Source organism: Oryzias latipes, chromosome 17 (assembly GCF_053564925.1).
Source record: "Oryzias latipes strain Hd-rR chromosome 17, Olatipes_Hd-rR_3.1".
In the NCBI taxonomy this organism is placed as follows: Eukaryota; Metazoa; Chordata; class Actinopteri; order Beloniformes; family Adrianichthyidae; genus Oryzias; species Oryzias latipes.
Genome location: NC_136253.1, coordinates 29,226,916 through 29,241,482, shown reverse-complemented (window position 1 = coordinate 29,241,482; position 14,567 = coordinate 29,226,916).

Sequence of the window (14,567 nt, the reverse complement as noted above, 5' to 3'; positions counted from 1 at the left end):
TTTTTGTTAGTTAAATAAACCCACTTGCCCTGAACCCGTTTGCCTCCCGTCTCTGCGCCTGGGTCCTACCTGCTGTCGAGCCTCCCCCCCACACGACATCTATACATCCAATGAAATTAAACTACAAATCAACAAACACAACTGATAACAAATGTCTCTAAAAAATGATGTGTATATTTGCAGAACCTTAAAAACACCAAACAAATAACAAATGCTTCCCAAATAAAGCACAAAAAATGGAACACAAAATGTAAAACCCAAGTTAGAAATTGCAATTTGAAAAAGATACTTTTTTCAGCAGCTTTTCAAAATCAATCACCAATTCTACTCTTCTGTGGATGAAACAAAGAACTCCAGAACAATGAAGCCATTTCTCTAAGTCTCTCTCACCTTCAGTTTTAAACAAGGTCTGTGAAAATCCACCATACATTGGTCACATGAACTCAGAGACCTGCTAAAAGTGCACAATTGTAAAAGCTCTTTTATATAGACAACTGTTTGTTTGCTTAGAGCTGTAAATATAAAAAAAAATGCTTTTCTATCACCTAGACACAGATGGAGAACCATATCAACTGGATTAATAACAGGGTGGCATGTTTAGACAACATGAAGCTGTCCATCACATTTTTGACCTAAACATGTAAACACATCCTTGGCTCTGCGGTTAGGAAATGGTATTTGGGAATCTCTTTATACCAGGAGCCAGCCTGGCCATTGGAACATCGCCACAGTGCCCATCCAGACTGGGACAGCAACGGGGTCCACTTCAGAGCCGTGAGCTGCTGTGTTTAACTCCAGCTGTCCCAGCAAGGGAGACAACTGCAGCAACATCCACTGACCAAGCTGACAAGCCCTGGCAGAAAAGATCCCCACAAGAAAAACACTGGCTCAGGCAGGCTGGTCAAAAAAAAATAGTTTTGCCATTGTCTTGCAGCTCGCAGATCAAGTGGTTTAGTTTTCCAGTAATGTCAGTCAAGAATGCAAGTTCAGATTCACAATGTTCATTGTCACCATATTCAACAGACATCTCCTCCAATAGCACCTTAAAAATCCTGTGCTGTTTTGCTTTGCAGCTGAGGTTGTTTACGATTTTCAGAATAAGAGTCATTATATGTCCAGAGCCAATCACTTCTGCACATAAGGCCTGCTGGTGAATGACGCAGCAGTAATGCAGACATTTTGGAAAGTCTGGGTCAGCTTTACAGTGAGTGATGAAACCTGTTTGTCTATTGATCATAGCAGGAGTCCCATCTGCAGTCACTGCTACCAGCTTTTCTAATTGTACCTTTTTCTGCACAAAAACTCCTTCACCGTGTTATACATTTCAACTCCTCTTGTAGTTGTCTGTTAGGGCAGATGTGTCAGGAGTTCTTCTCTTGTGGAAACCAAAAGCTATGCTGTACTGTTGCCGTCCACAGACTCATTACACTGGACGTTAACCACCTGCACTTTGCAAGATCCCGGTCCAGCTAATTGGCCAAGTTATCAGACATAGCTGACACTCATCTAGACATTGTAGTGGAAATTGAATGAGTTCTATTGTTCTCATCCTTAGGGACAGTGATAGCAATTATCATCATTGCTTGAATTTTTTTCATGCTATATGCAAAAGTCTTTGTCCCTTAAGGCAACAGATTACAGCCCCCCCCCCCAGGCTGCTGTCGTATTAACAATAGCTTGGAGCTCCAGAATGGACAAGAAAAAACGACGAGAATGGCTCGAGCAGGGCGTTGCTCACGGGGCGGTCGCTCGTGCCGTGCGGTCGCACGTGCTCGGGCCCGCTAAATGCTACTTGTAGCTTTAATTATTAGGGCCCGAGCACGGAGTGCAAGGACCCTATTGTAATTCGAATGTTTATTATTATTATTATTATTATTATTATTATTATTATTCTACCGGAAGAGTCGCCTTTTTGAGGCCTTTAACATACCCCAAAACTCACCAAATTTGGCACACACATCAGGAGTCGCGAAAAATTTCGTATTTTATAGGAGATTGGCATGGGCGCAGAAAAACGGCTCGATAGCGCCACCTACAGTGACTTTTGTCCCGACGCCCCGCATACGCTTTAACGTACAAGCTTGATTTTTACAGGGCATGTTCTTCAGATGGAGACCTACAAAAAAGTCTGAAAGGACCCACCTGTCACTCGCACAGGAAGTCTGATATATTGAGGTCAATATGTCATTTTTGCTTCATTTTGGACATTTGCAGGCCTCACTCTAGAGCGAACTCCTCCTAGAGATTTGTGAATAATGACTCCAAACTTTGGTTTTGTAAACTAAACACATGTCCGATGTTAAATTGCGAAGCTTTTACGTTTTTACGGTTGTTTGTGACCGTGGCGGCGCGTCGAAAATGGAGGTCATTTTGAAAACACGCCATGAAAAGAAAAATGGCCATTACTCAGCCATGCAAAATCCAATATGATCCAAAGTTGATATGCATGATTGTAATCTGACTTTGAACACATCTGCAGTGGAAGAATCTGGAATAGGTGTAGCGCCACCTGCTGGTAAAAGGAAATGACATGTTTTACTTGGAGCATCACTGCTCCAAGTAGGATGAGCCGACACACTTCAAAATGATGTCCACCTGTTGAAAAGCCATTGATGTTTACTCTGATAAAAAGCCATAACTTTCAATGCGGGGGTGTGGTCGTGACAGAGCGGCGAAGTTGGGCGTCTTGCCATGCACACAAAAGTTGCTCTCACGTGCACATTCCTTGTCCAATCTCACTGAAATTCAATAGAGGTGATGAGGCTTCCATTCTGAACCCATGGATATGACAATCTTGGACGAGCTCCATAGCGCCACCTAGATATTAACAAATACATTTTATGTCACATTCTGACCTATCTTTTCTCTGTGCTTTGTCCGACATTCATAAAATTACAACAGGAGATACTCATAAGGGTCTTCTCTCATCGTCTAAAGTTTCATGGGTGTACACCTGACGGTGCCTGCGCAAGCCACCACCAAACAGGAAGTGGTTGATTGCGTTGCAGTCAGATAATTAAAAATTCATAAAAAATCAGCCGTTTGTATCACGAGGCTGAGATTTCAGAATGAGATGCCTCCATACATATCTCCAACTTATATATACAGCACTTGCATGGGTGAACAAAAAAAGCTCAATAGCGCCACCTACCATGTTTGTTTTTGAGAGCCCCGCCATGTTCTTTAACATACAAGCTTGATATTTACAGGACATGTTCATCAGATGGAAACCTACAAAAAAGTCTCTTGGGACCAAGCTGTCAGTCGCACAGGAAGTCTGCTATATTGATGTCAATATGTCAGTTTTGCTCTATTTTGGTCCTTTGCAGGCCTCGTTCTAGAACGAACTCCTCCTAGAGATTTTTGAACAATGACTCCAAACTTTGGTTTTGTAAACTAAACACATGTCCGATCTTAAATTGTGAAGCTTTTAAGTTTTTACGGTTGTATGTGACCGTGGCGGCGCGTCAAAATTTGAGGTTGTTTCGAAATCACGCCATGAAAAGAAAAATGGCCATTACTCAGCCATAAATAATCTAATCTGATCCAAATTTGTTGTGCATGATTGTAGTCTGACTTTGAACAAATCTGCAGTGGAAAAATCCGAAACAGGTGTAGCGCCACCTGTTGGCAACAGGAAATGACATGTTTTACTTGGAGCATCACTGCTCCAAGTAGGATGAGCAAACACACCTCAAAATGACGTCCACCTGTTGAAAAACCATTGAAGTTTACTCTGATGAAAAACAAATCTTTCAACGCGGGGGTGTGGTCGTGACAGAGCGGCGAAGTTGGGTATCTCGCCATGCACAAATGTTGCTCTCACGTTCACATTCCTTGTCTGATCTCACTGAAATTAAATAGATTTGATGAAACTTCCATTCTGAACCCATGGATATGACAATTTTGGACGAGCTATATATGTTCATAAATGATCATGAAGCATGATCATATAATCAAGCTTCATAGGAAATCAGCCGTTTGTCTCAGGAAGCTGAGATTTCAGAATTAAATGCGTCTTACAAAGCTCCACGTTTGAAAAGCAGCACTATACGTACGAGAAACATTTAACCACCTTAATCACCCTATTGTGCTGAAAGCAAATTTTTGGACATTTTGACTCAAACAAATATTTTTATCATAACATCTGTTTAGTTTATCAGCACCAAAATAAAAAATATTTACATTTATAAAATGAACTGGTCAACTCTAGGATTTTATTTATTCAATCTTACATCCTCAAGCTTTCATCAGTCTCCCCTGCTGCAGGAGTGGAGTTAGCCCCCCCCCCCCCCCCCCCCTCCAAAACAAAACCCAGTCTCAGTACACTCCTACAGATGTAACATCAGACAGTAAATGTCTCTTTTATGCTTTTTTAATCAATGCTGCAACTTCTTTTCATTTCCTTTCAATACATCCAAAGAAATTAAACTACAACGACAACAAACACAACATATAGCAAATGTCTCTAAGAAGATTGTGTATATACATTATGTACCACCTTTAAACACCAAATAAATAACAAATCTTTCTAATACAATCACAAAAAATGGAACACAAAATGTAAAACCCAAATTAGAAATTGCAATTTTAAAAAGATACATTTTTCAGCAGCTTTTCAAAATCAATCACATATTTTACTCTTCTGTGGATGAAACAAAGAAGTCCAGAGCAATGTAGCCACTTCTCCAAAGTCTCTGTCACCTTCAGTTTTACACAAAGTCTGTGAAAATCCACCATACATTGGTCACATGTATTCAGAGACCTGCTAAAAGTCCACAATTGTAAAAGCTCTTATATAGACAACTGTTTGTTTGCTTAGAGCTCTAAATATAAAAAAAATGCTTTTCTATCACCTAGACACAGATGGAGAACCACATCAACTGGATTAGTAACAGGGAAACATGTTTAGGTTTAAACTTACATCAATAGACAACATGAAGCTGTTCATCACATTTTTGACCTAAACATGTAAACACATCCTTGGCTCTGCGGTTAGGAAATGGTACTTGGGAATCTCTTCATACCAGGAGCCAGCCTGAACATTGGAACATCACCACAGTGCCCATCCAGACTGGGACAGCAACGGGGTCCACTTCAGAGCCGTGAGCTGCTGTGTTTAACTCCAGCTGTCCCAGCAAGGGAGACAACTGCAGCAACATCCACTGACCAAGCTGACAAGCCCTGGCAGAAAAGATCCCCACAAGAAAAACACTGGCTCAGGCAGGCTGGTCAATAAAAAAATATAGTTTTGCCAATGTCTTGCAGCTCGCAGATCAACTGGTTTAGTTTTCCAGTAATGTCAGTCAAGAATACAAGTTCAGATTCACCATATTCAGCAGATATCTCCACCAATAGCACCTTAAAAATCCTGTTCTGTTTTGCTTTGCAGGTGAGGTTTTTTATGATTTTCACAATAGGAGTCATTATATGTCCAGAGCCAATCACTTCTGCACATAAGGCCTACTGGTGAAAGAAGCAGCAGTAATGCAGACATTTTGGAAAGTCTGGGTCAGCTTTACAGTGAGTGATGAAACCTGTTTGTCTATTGATCATAGCAGGAGTCCCTTCTGCAGTCACTGCTACCAGCTTTTCTAATGGTACCTTTTTCTGCACAAAAACTCCTTCACCGTGTTATACATTTCAACTCCTCTTGTAGTTGTCTGTTAGGGCAGATGTGTCAGGAATTCTTCTCTTGTGGAAACCAAAAGCTATGCTGAACTGTTGCCGTCCACAGACTCATCACACTGGACGTTAACCACCTGCACTTTGTAAGATCCCGGTCCAGCTAATTGGCCAAGTTATCAGACATAGCTGACACTCATCTAGACATTGTAGTGAAAATTGAATGAGTTCTATTGTTCTCATCCTTAGGGACAGTGATAGCAATTATCATCATTGCTTGTTTCTTAATCTGATAAAAACCTTCTACTTGATGAGAAAATGAGCAGGTCTAAACGAGGCTTAGATTTAAGAATTTTTTTCATGCTATATGCAAAAGTCTTTGTCCTTTAAGGCAACAGATTATAGTCCCCCCCCCCCCCCCCCCCCACAGGCTGCTGTCATATTAACATTAGCTTGGAGCTCCAGAATGGACAAGAAAAAACGACGAGAATGGCTCGAGCAGGGCGTTGCTCACGGGGCGGTCGCTCGTGCCAGGCGGTGGCACGTGCTCGGGCCCGCTAAATGCTACTTGTAGCTTTAATTATTATTATTATTATTATTATTATTATTCTACCGGAAGAGTCGCCTTTTTGAGGCCTTTAACATACCCCAAAACTCACCAAATTTGGCACACACATCAGGAGTCGCGAAAAATTTCGTATTTTATAGGAGATTGGCATGGGCGCAGAAAAACGGCTCGATAGCGCCACCTACAGTGACTTTTGTCCCGACGCCCCGCATACGCTTTAACGTACAAGCTTGATTTTTACAGGGCATGTTCTTCAGATGGAGACCTACAAAAAAGTCTGAAAGGACCCACCTGTCACTCGCACAGGAAGTCTGATATATTGAGGTCAATATGTCATTTTTGCTTCATTTTGGACATTTGCAGGCCTCACTCTAGAGCGAACTCCTCCTAGAGATTTGTGAATAATGACTCCAAACTTTGGTTTTGTAAACTAAACACATGTCCGATGTTAAATTGCGAAGCTTTTACGTTTTTACGGTTGTTTGTGACCGTGGCGGCGCGTCGAAAATGGAGGTCATTTTGAAAACACGCCATGAAAAGAAAAATGGCCATTACTCAGCCATGCAAAATCCAATATGATCCAAAGTTGATATGCATGATTGTAATCTGACTTTGAACACATCTGCAGTGGAAGAATCTGGAATAGGTGTAGCGCCACCTGCTGGTAAAAGGAAATGACATGTTTTACTTGGAGCATCACTGCTCCAAGTAGGATGAGCCGACACACTTCAAAATGATGTCCACCTGTTGAAAAGCCATTGATGTTTACTCTGATAAAAAGCCATAACTTTCAATGCGGGGGTGTGGTCGTGACAGAGCGGCGAAGTTGGGCGTCTTGCCATGCACACAAAAGTTGCTCTCACGTGCACATTCCTTGTCCAATCTCACTGAAATTCAATAGAGGTGATGAGGCTTCCATTCTGAACCCATGGATATGACAATCTTGGACGAGCTCCATAGCGCCACCTAGATATTAACAAATACATTTTATGTCACATTCTGACCTATCTTTTCTCTGTGCTTTGTCCGACATTCATAAAATTACAACAGGAGATACTCATAAGGGTCTTCTCTCATCGTCTAAAGTTTCATGGGTGTACACCTGACGGTGCCTGCGCAAGCCACCACCAAACAGGAAGTGGTTGATTGCGTTGCAGTCAGATAATTAAAAATTCATAAAAAATCAGCCGTTTGTATCACGAGGCTGAGATTTCAGAATGAGATGCCTCCATACATATCTCCAACTTATATATACAGCACTTGCATGGGTGAACAAAAACAGCTCAATAGCGCCACCTACCATGTTTGTTTTTGAGAGCCCCGCCATGTTCTTTAACATACAAGCTTGATATTTACAGGACATGTTCATCAGATGGAAACCTACAAAAAAGTCTCTTGGGACCAAGCTGTCAGTCGCACAGGAAGTCTGCTATATTGATGTCAATATGTCAGTTTTGCTCTATTTTGGTCCTTTGCAGGCCTCGTTCTAGAACGAACTCCTCCTAGAGATTTTTGAACAATGACTCCAAACTTTGGTTTTGTAAACTAAACACATGTCCGATCTTAAATTGTGAAGCTTTTAAGTTTTTACGGTTGTATGTGACCGTGGCGGCGCGTCAAAATTTGAGGTTGTTTCGAAATCACGCCATGAAAAGAAAAATGGCCATTACTCAGCCATAAATAATCTAATCTGATCCAAATTTGTTGTGCATGATTGTAGTCTGACTTTGAACAAATCTGCAGTGGAAAAATCCGAAACAGGTGTAGCGCCACCTGTTGGCAACAGGAAATGACATGTTTTACTTGGAGCATCACTGCTCCAAGTAGGATGAGCAAACACACCTCAAAATGACGTCCACCTGTTGAAAAACCATTGAAGTTTACTCTGATGAAAAACAAATCTTTCAACGCGGGGGTGTGGTCGTGACAGAGCGGCGAAGTTGGGTATCTCGCCATGCACAAATGTTGCTCTCACGTTCACATTCCTTGTCTGATCTCACTGAAATTAAATAGATTTGATGAAACTTCCATTCTGAACCCATGGATATGACAATTTTGGACGAGCTATATATGTTCATAAATGATCATGAAGCATGATCATATAATCAAGCTTCATAGGAAATCAGCCGTTTGTCTCAGGAAGCTGAGATTTCAGAATTAAATGCGTCTTACAAAGCTCCACGTTTGAAAAGCAGCACTATACGTACGAGAAACATTTAACCACCTTAATCACCCTATTGTGCTGAAAGCAAATTTTTGGACATTTTGACTCAAACAAATATTTTTATCATAACATCTGTTTAGTTTATCAGCACCAAAATAAAAAATATTTACATTTATAAAATGAACTGGTCAACTCTAGGATTTTATTTATTCAATCTTACATCCTCAAGCTTTCATCAGTCTCCCCTGCTGCAGGAGTGGAGTTAGCCCCCCCCCCCCCCCCCCCCCCCCCCCCCTCCAAAACAAAACCCAGTCTCAGTACACTCCTACAGATGTAACATCAGACAGTAAATGTCTCTTTTATGCTTTTTTAATCAATGCTGCAACTTCTTTTCATTTCCTTTCAATACATCCAAAGAAATTAAACTACAACGACAACAAACACAACATATAGCAAATGTCTCTAAGAAGATTGTGTATATACATTATGTACCACCTTTAAACACCAAATAAATAACAAATCTTTCTAATACAATCACAAAAAATGGAACACAAAATGTAAAACCCAAATTAGAAATTGCAATTTTAAAAAGATACATTTTTCAGCAGCTTTTCAAAATCAATCACATATTTTACTCTTCTGTGGATGAAACAAAGAAGTCCAGAGCAATGTAGCCACTTCTCCAAAGTCTCTGTCACCTTCAGTTTTACACAAAGTCTGTGAAAATCCACCATACATTGGTCACATGTATTCAGAGACCTGCTAAAAGTCCACAATTGTAAAAGCTCTTATATAGACAACTGTTTGTTTGCTTAGAGCTCTAAATATAAAAAAATGCTTTTCTATCACCTAGACACAGATGGAGAACCACATCAACTGGATTAGTAACAGGGAAACATGTTTAGGTTTAAACTTACATCAATAGACAACATGAAGCTGTTCATCACATTTTTGACCTAAACATGTAAACACATCCTTGGCTCTGCGGTTAGGAAATGGTACTTGGGAATCTCTTCATACCAGGAGCCAGCCTGAACATTGGAACATCACCACAGTGCCCATCCAGACTGGGACAGCAACGGGGTCCACTTCAGAGCCGTGAGCTGCTGTGTTTAACTCCAGCTGTCCCAGCAAGGGAGACAACTGCAGCAACATCCACTGACCAAGCTGACAAGCCCTGGCAGAAAAGATCCCCACAAGAAAAACACTGGCTCAGGCAGGCTGGTCAATAAAAAAATATAGTTTTGCCAATGTCTTGCAGCTCGCAGATCAACTGGTTTAGTTTTCCAGTAATGTCAGTCAAGAATACAAGTTCAGATTCACCATATTCAGCAGATATCTCCACCAATAGCACCTTAAAAATCCTGTTCTGTTTTGCTTTGCAGGTGAGGTTTTTTATGATTTTCACAATAGGAGTCATTATATGTCCAGAGCCAATCACTTCTGCACATAAGGCCTACTGGTGAAAGAAGCAGCAGTAATGCAGACATTTTGGAAAGTCTGGGTCAGCTTTACAGTGAGTGATGAAACCTGTTTGTCTATTGATCATAGCAGGAGTCCCTTCTGCAGTCACTGCTACCAGCTTTTCTAATGGTACCTTTTTCTGCACAAAAACTCCTTCACCGTGTTATACATTTCAACTCCTCTTGTAGTTGTCTGTTAGGGCAGATGTGTCAGGAATTCTTCTCTTGTGGAAACCAAAAGCTATGCTGAACTGTTGCCGTCCACAGACTCATCACACTGGACGTTAACCACCTGCACTTTGTAAGATCCCGGTCCAGCTAATTGGCCAAGTTATCAGACATAGCTGACACTCATCTAGACATTGTAGTGAAAATTGAATGAGTTCTATTGTTCTCATCCTTAGGGACAGTGATAGCAATTATCATCATTGCTTGTTTCTTAATCTGATAAAAACCTTCTACTTGATGAGAAAATGAGCAGGTCTAAACGAGGCTTAGATTTAAGAATTTTTTTCATGCTATATGCAAAAGTCTTTGTCCTTTAAGGCAACAGATTATAGTCCCCCCCCCCCCCCCCCCCCCACAGGCTGCTGTCATATTAACATTAGCTTGGAGCTCCAGAATGGACAAGAAAAAACGACGAGAATGGCTCGAGCAGGGCGTTGCTCACGGGGCGGTCGCTCGTGCCAGGCGGTGGCACGTGCTCGGGCCCGCTAAATGCTACTTGTAGCTTTAATTATTATTATTATTATTTTTCTTCTGCCGGAAGAATCGCATTTTTGAGGCCTTTAACATACCCCAAAACTCACCAAATTTGGCACACACATCAGGGGTCGCGAAAAATTTCGTATTTTATGAGAAATTGGCATGGGTGCGCAAAAATGGCTCGACAGCGCCACCTACACTGACTTTTGTCCCGACGCCCCGCATACGCTTTAACGTACAAGCTTGATTTTTTCAGGGCATGTTCATCAGATGGAAACCTACAAAAAAGTCTGTAGGTACCAAGCTGTCAGTCGCACAGGAAGTCTGCTATATTGATGTCAATATGTCATTTTTGCTCTATTTTGGACATTTGCAGGCCTCCTTCTAGAACGAACTCCTCCTAGAGATTTGTGAATAATGACTCCAAACTTTGGTTTTGTAAACTAGACACATGTCCGATGTTAAATTGCAAAGCTTTTAAGTTTTTACAGAAGTTTGTGACCGTGGCGGCGCGTAGAAATTCGACGTTGTTTCGAAAACACGCCATGAAAAGAAAAATGGCCATAACTCAGCCATGCATAATCCAATCTGATCAAAAATTGATATGCATGATTGTAGTCTGACTCTGAACACATCTGCAGTGAAAGAATCTGGAAAAAGTGTAGCGCCACCTGCTGGCAAGAGGAAATGACATGTTTGACTTGGAGCATCACTGCTCCGAGTAGGATGAGCCGACACACCTGAAAATGACGTCCACCTGTTGAAAAGCCATTGAAGTTTACTCTGACAAAAAACCATAACTTTCAATGCGGGGGTGTGGTCGTGACAGAGCGGCAAAGTTGGGCATCTCGCTATGCACACAAAAGTTGCTCTCACGTGCACATTCCTTGTCCAATCTCACTGAAATTCAATGGATATGATGAAGCTTCTATTCTGAACCCATGGTTATGACAATCTTGGACGAGCTCTATAGCGCCACCTAGTTATTGCATTGGGCACATTCTGCCCTGTATTTTCTCTTTGCTTTGTCCGATGTGCATGAAATTAAAACTGGAGATACTCAGAAGGGTCCTCTCTCATCATGTAAAGTTTCATGGGTGTACACCTGACGGTGCCTGCGTAACAGGAAGTGGTCGATTATGTGCACCCAAATAATAGAAATTTATTATAAATCAGCCGTTTGTCTCAGGAAGCTGAGATTTCAGAATTAGATGCCTTTAATAACCTCCAGCTTTGATATGTAACACTATAGGGTCTACGAGAAACTTCATCACTTGATTTTTTTAATGAAATTTTGGACTGAACAAAGATTTTTAGCATAAATTCTGTTTAGGTTATCAGCACCAAGAGTTCAACTTTCATAGGCATTTATGTGCTACTGCTTCCTAAAAAAATTCAGAATGATTGAAGTTACAGGTGACATCTTAGAGAGCATTACATCCAAAAAGGTCCGAAAATGTCTTTTTAGGCAAAACTACAAACACCTATTTTTTTTCATAACTTAATCATCATATATCAACACCATTTATTTTTTTAAATGTAGGGATCTGTGTTTGCTGCCTTCCATATTTTTTTCAGAAGTCCAGGTGAAACAGATGATTTTAAAAAAATCCTGATTCATCCCAAAACCTGTGCTTTTTCCGTCTGGACTCCAAACAAGTGTGTTTTAAAATTACTTATGCTTCAAATATCCACACCAAGTTTCACACGCATATAGCTGAACATGTCTAAATGCTTCTTGAATATTCTTTACAGATATAAAATGAACTGGTCAACTGTAGGATGTCATTTCCTCTTACATGCTTAAGTCTTTTCCTCATGCTGCAGCCTGCTCCTCAATCATCCCTGTTGCTGGAGTCAAATTTCACCCCCCCCCCCCCCTCACACACACACACACCAGCTGCCAGTTCATATGCTAACTAACCCAGAAGTGAGGTGACAAGAGTTTAGACACAAGAGGGAGGGCAGACTGCTTTTTCATTTGTTTTGTATGTCTTTCATAGATTTTTATGAATAATCATTGCTTTTCTAGTCATGTAAAATGCAATTAACCTAATATTTTATCTTTTTTTTTTACAAACAAAACATATGAATGTGCTCCAAAACAAAACCCAACTCTCAGTACAGTTCTACAGATGTAACATAAGACTTAGACAGTAAATGTCTCTTTTATCCTTTTTTAATCAATGCTGCAACTTATTTTCCTTAATATAAATCCAATGAAATTAAACTACAAAACCAAAAAACACAACGTATAGCAAATTTCTCTAAATAAATTATGTGTATATACAATATGTAGCACTTTTAAACAAAATAATAACAAATCCTTCCAATACAAGCACAGAAAAATGGAACACAAAATTTAAAACCCAAATTTGAAATGGCAATTTTAAAAAGATAATTTTTTCAGCCTGCTAAAAGTGCACAATTGTAAAAGCTCTTTTATATAGACAACTGTTTGGTTGCTTAGAGCTCTAAATATAAAAACAATGCCTTTATGGACGTGGCACGGATGGCACGGATGTTCAGCAGGGTAAACCCCAGGAAAGCGGCGGGACCTGATGGAGTTCCCGGAAAGGTTCTGCGGGCCTGCGCCGATCAACTCTCCCAGGTCTTCACAAAAATCTTCAACCTGTCGCTAGCTCAGGCTTTCATCCCTGCTTGCCTGAAGTCATCCACTATCATCCCGATACCCAAAAAGTCCTCATCCACAGCCTTCCTCACGGACTTCCGCCCAGTTGCACTCACTGCTGTCATCACAAAGTGTCTGGAGCGGCTGCTCCTGGGACACATCAAAGACTCCCTCCCTCCAATCTTCGTCCCCCACCAGTTTGCTTACAAAGCAAACAGATCAACGGATGATGCCATTTCCATCACCCTCCACACTGCGCTGAGCCACCTGGAACACAGAGACACCTACGCCAGGATGCTCTTTGTGGACTATAGCTCAGCCTTTAACACAATCATTCCTGACATTCTGGTCAACAAACTGTCTGAACTAGGACTCCACCCACTCACCTGCTCGTGGATCAAGGACTTCCTGACAAACAGACCACAGACAGTCAAACTTGACCCCCACCTCTCCTCCACCCGGACGCTGAGCACAGGCTCCACACAGGGATGTGTGCTGAGTCCTCTGCTGTATACACTGTACACAGCAGACTGCAGACCAGCCCACACCAGCAACACCGTGGTGAAGTTTGCAGACGACACTACTGTGGTGGGGCTGATCTCTGGGGACGACGAGACGGCCTACAGAGACGAAGTCCTGAAACTCTCAAGGTGGTGTCAGGCTAATAACCTCATCCTGAACACCACCAAGACCAAGGAGATCATCCTGGACTTCAGAAAAAACAGAACAGATCCACCCCCACTCTACATCGATGGAAACTGTGTGGAGAGGGTCCACAGCTTCACCCTCCTGGGCACCACCATCTCTGCTGACCTCACATGGTCTAACAACACCATGACTGTCATCAGGAAGGCCCAGCAACGCCTGCACTTCCTGAGAAAACTTAGGAGGAACGACGTCAGCCAGGAGCTGCTGGTAACGTTCTACCGCTCAACCATTGAGAGCATTCTGTCCTATGGCATCACAGTGTGGTTTTCCCACTGCACTGAAGCAGAACGGCAGAGTCTCCAGAGAGTGGTAAAGACAGCGCAGAGGATCATCGGCTGCCCCCTCCCCTCACTGAAGGACATTTACCAGTCTCGCTGCATCAGCAGAGTGACTAGCATCATCACTAACTCCACCCATTCTGCTTTCCCTCTGTTTGAACTGCTGCCCTCTGGAAGGAGGTACAGGTCCATCAGAACCAGGACAAACAGACTAAGAAACAGCTTTTTTCCATAGGCAATTATCATACGGAATGCACATACGTCCACCAACCACACCTCACTCTAATTTTACTACAATGCGTGCAATATCCTGACTGTCTAACCGGGTCACTGTGCAATAACTTGATATTTATTAAGCTGTGCTCACAGCAACTCATGTAATTCCTTTCTATTTTATTCACAAATATTTAATATTTAACAGTTT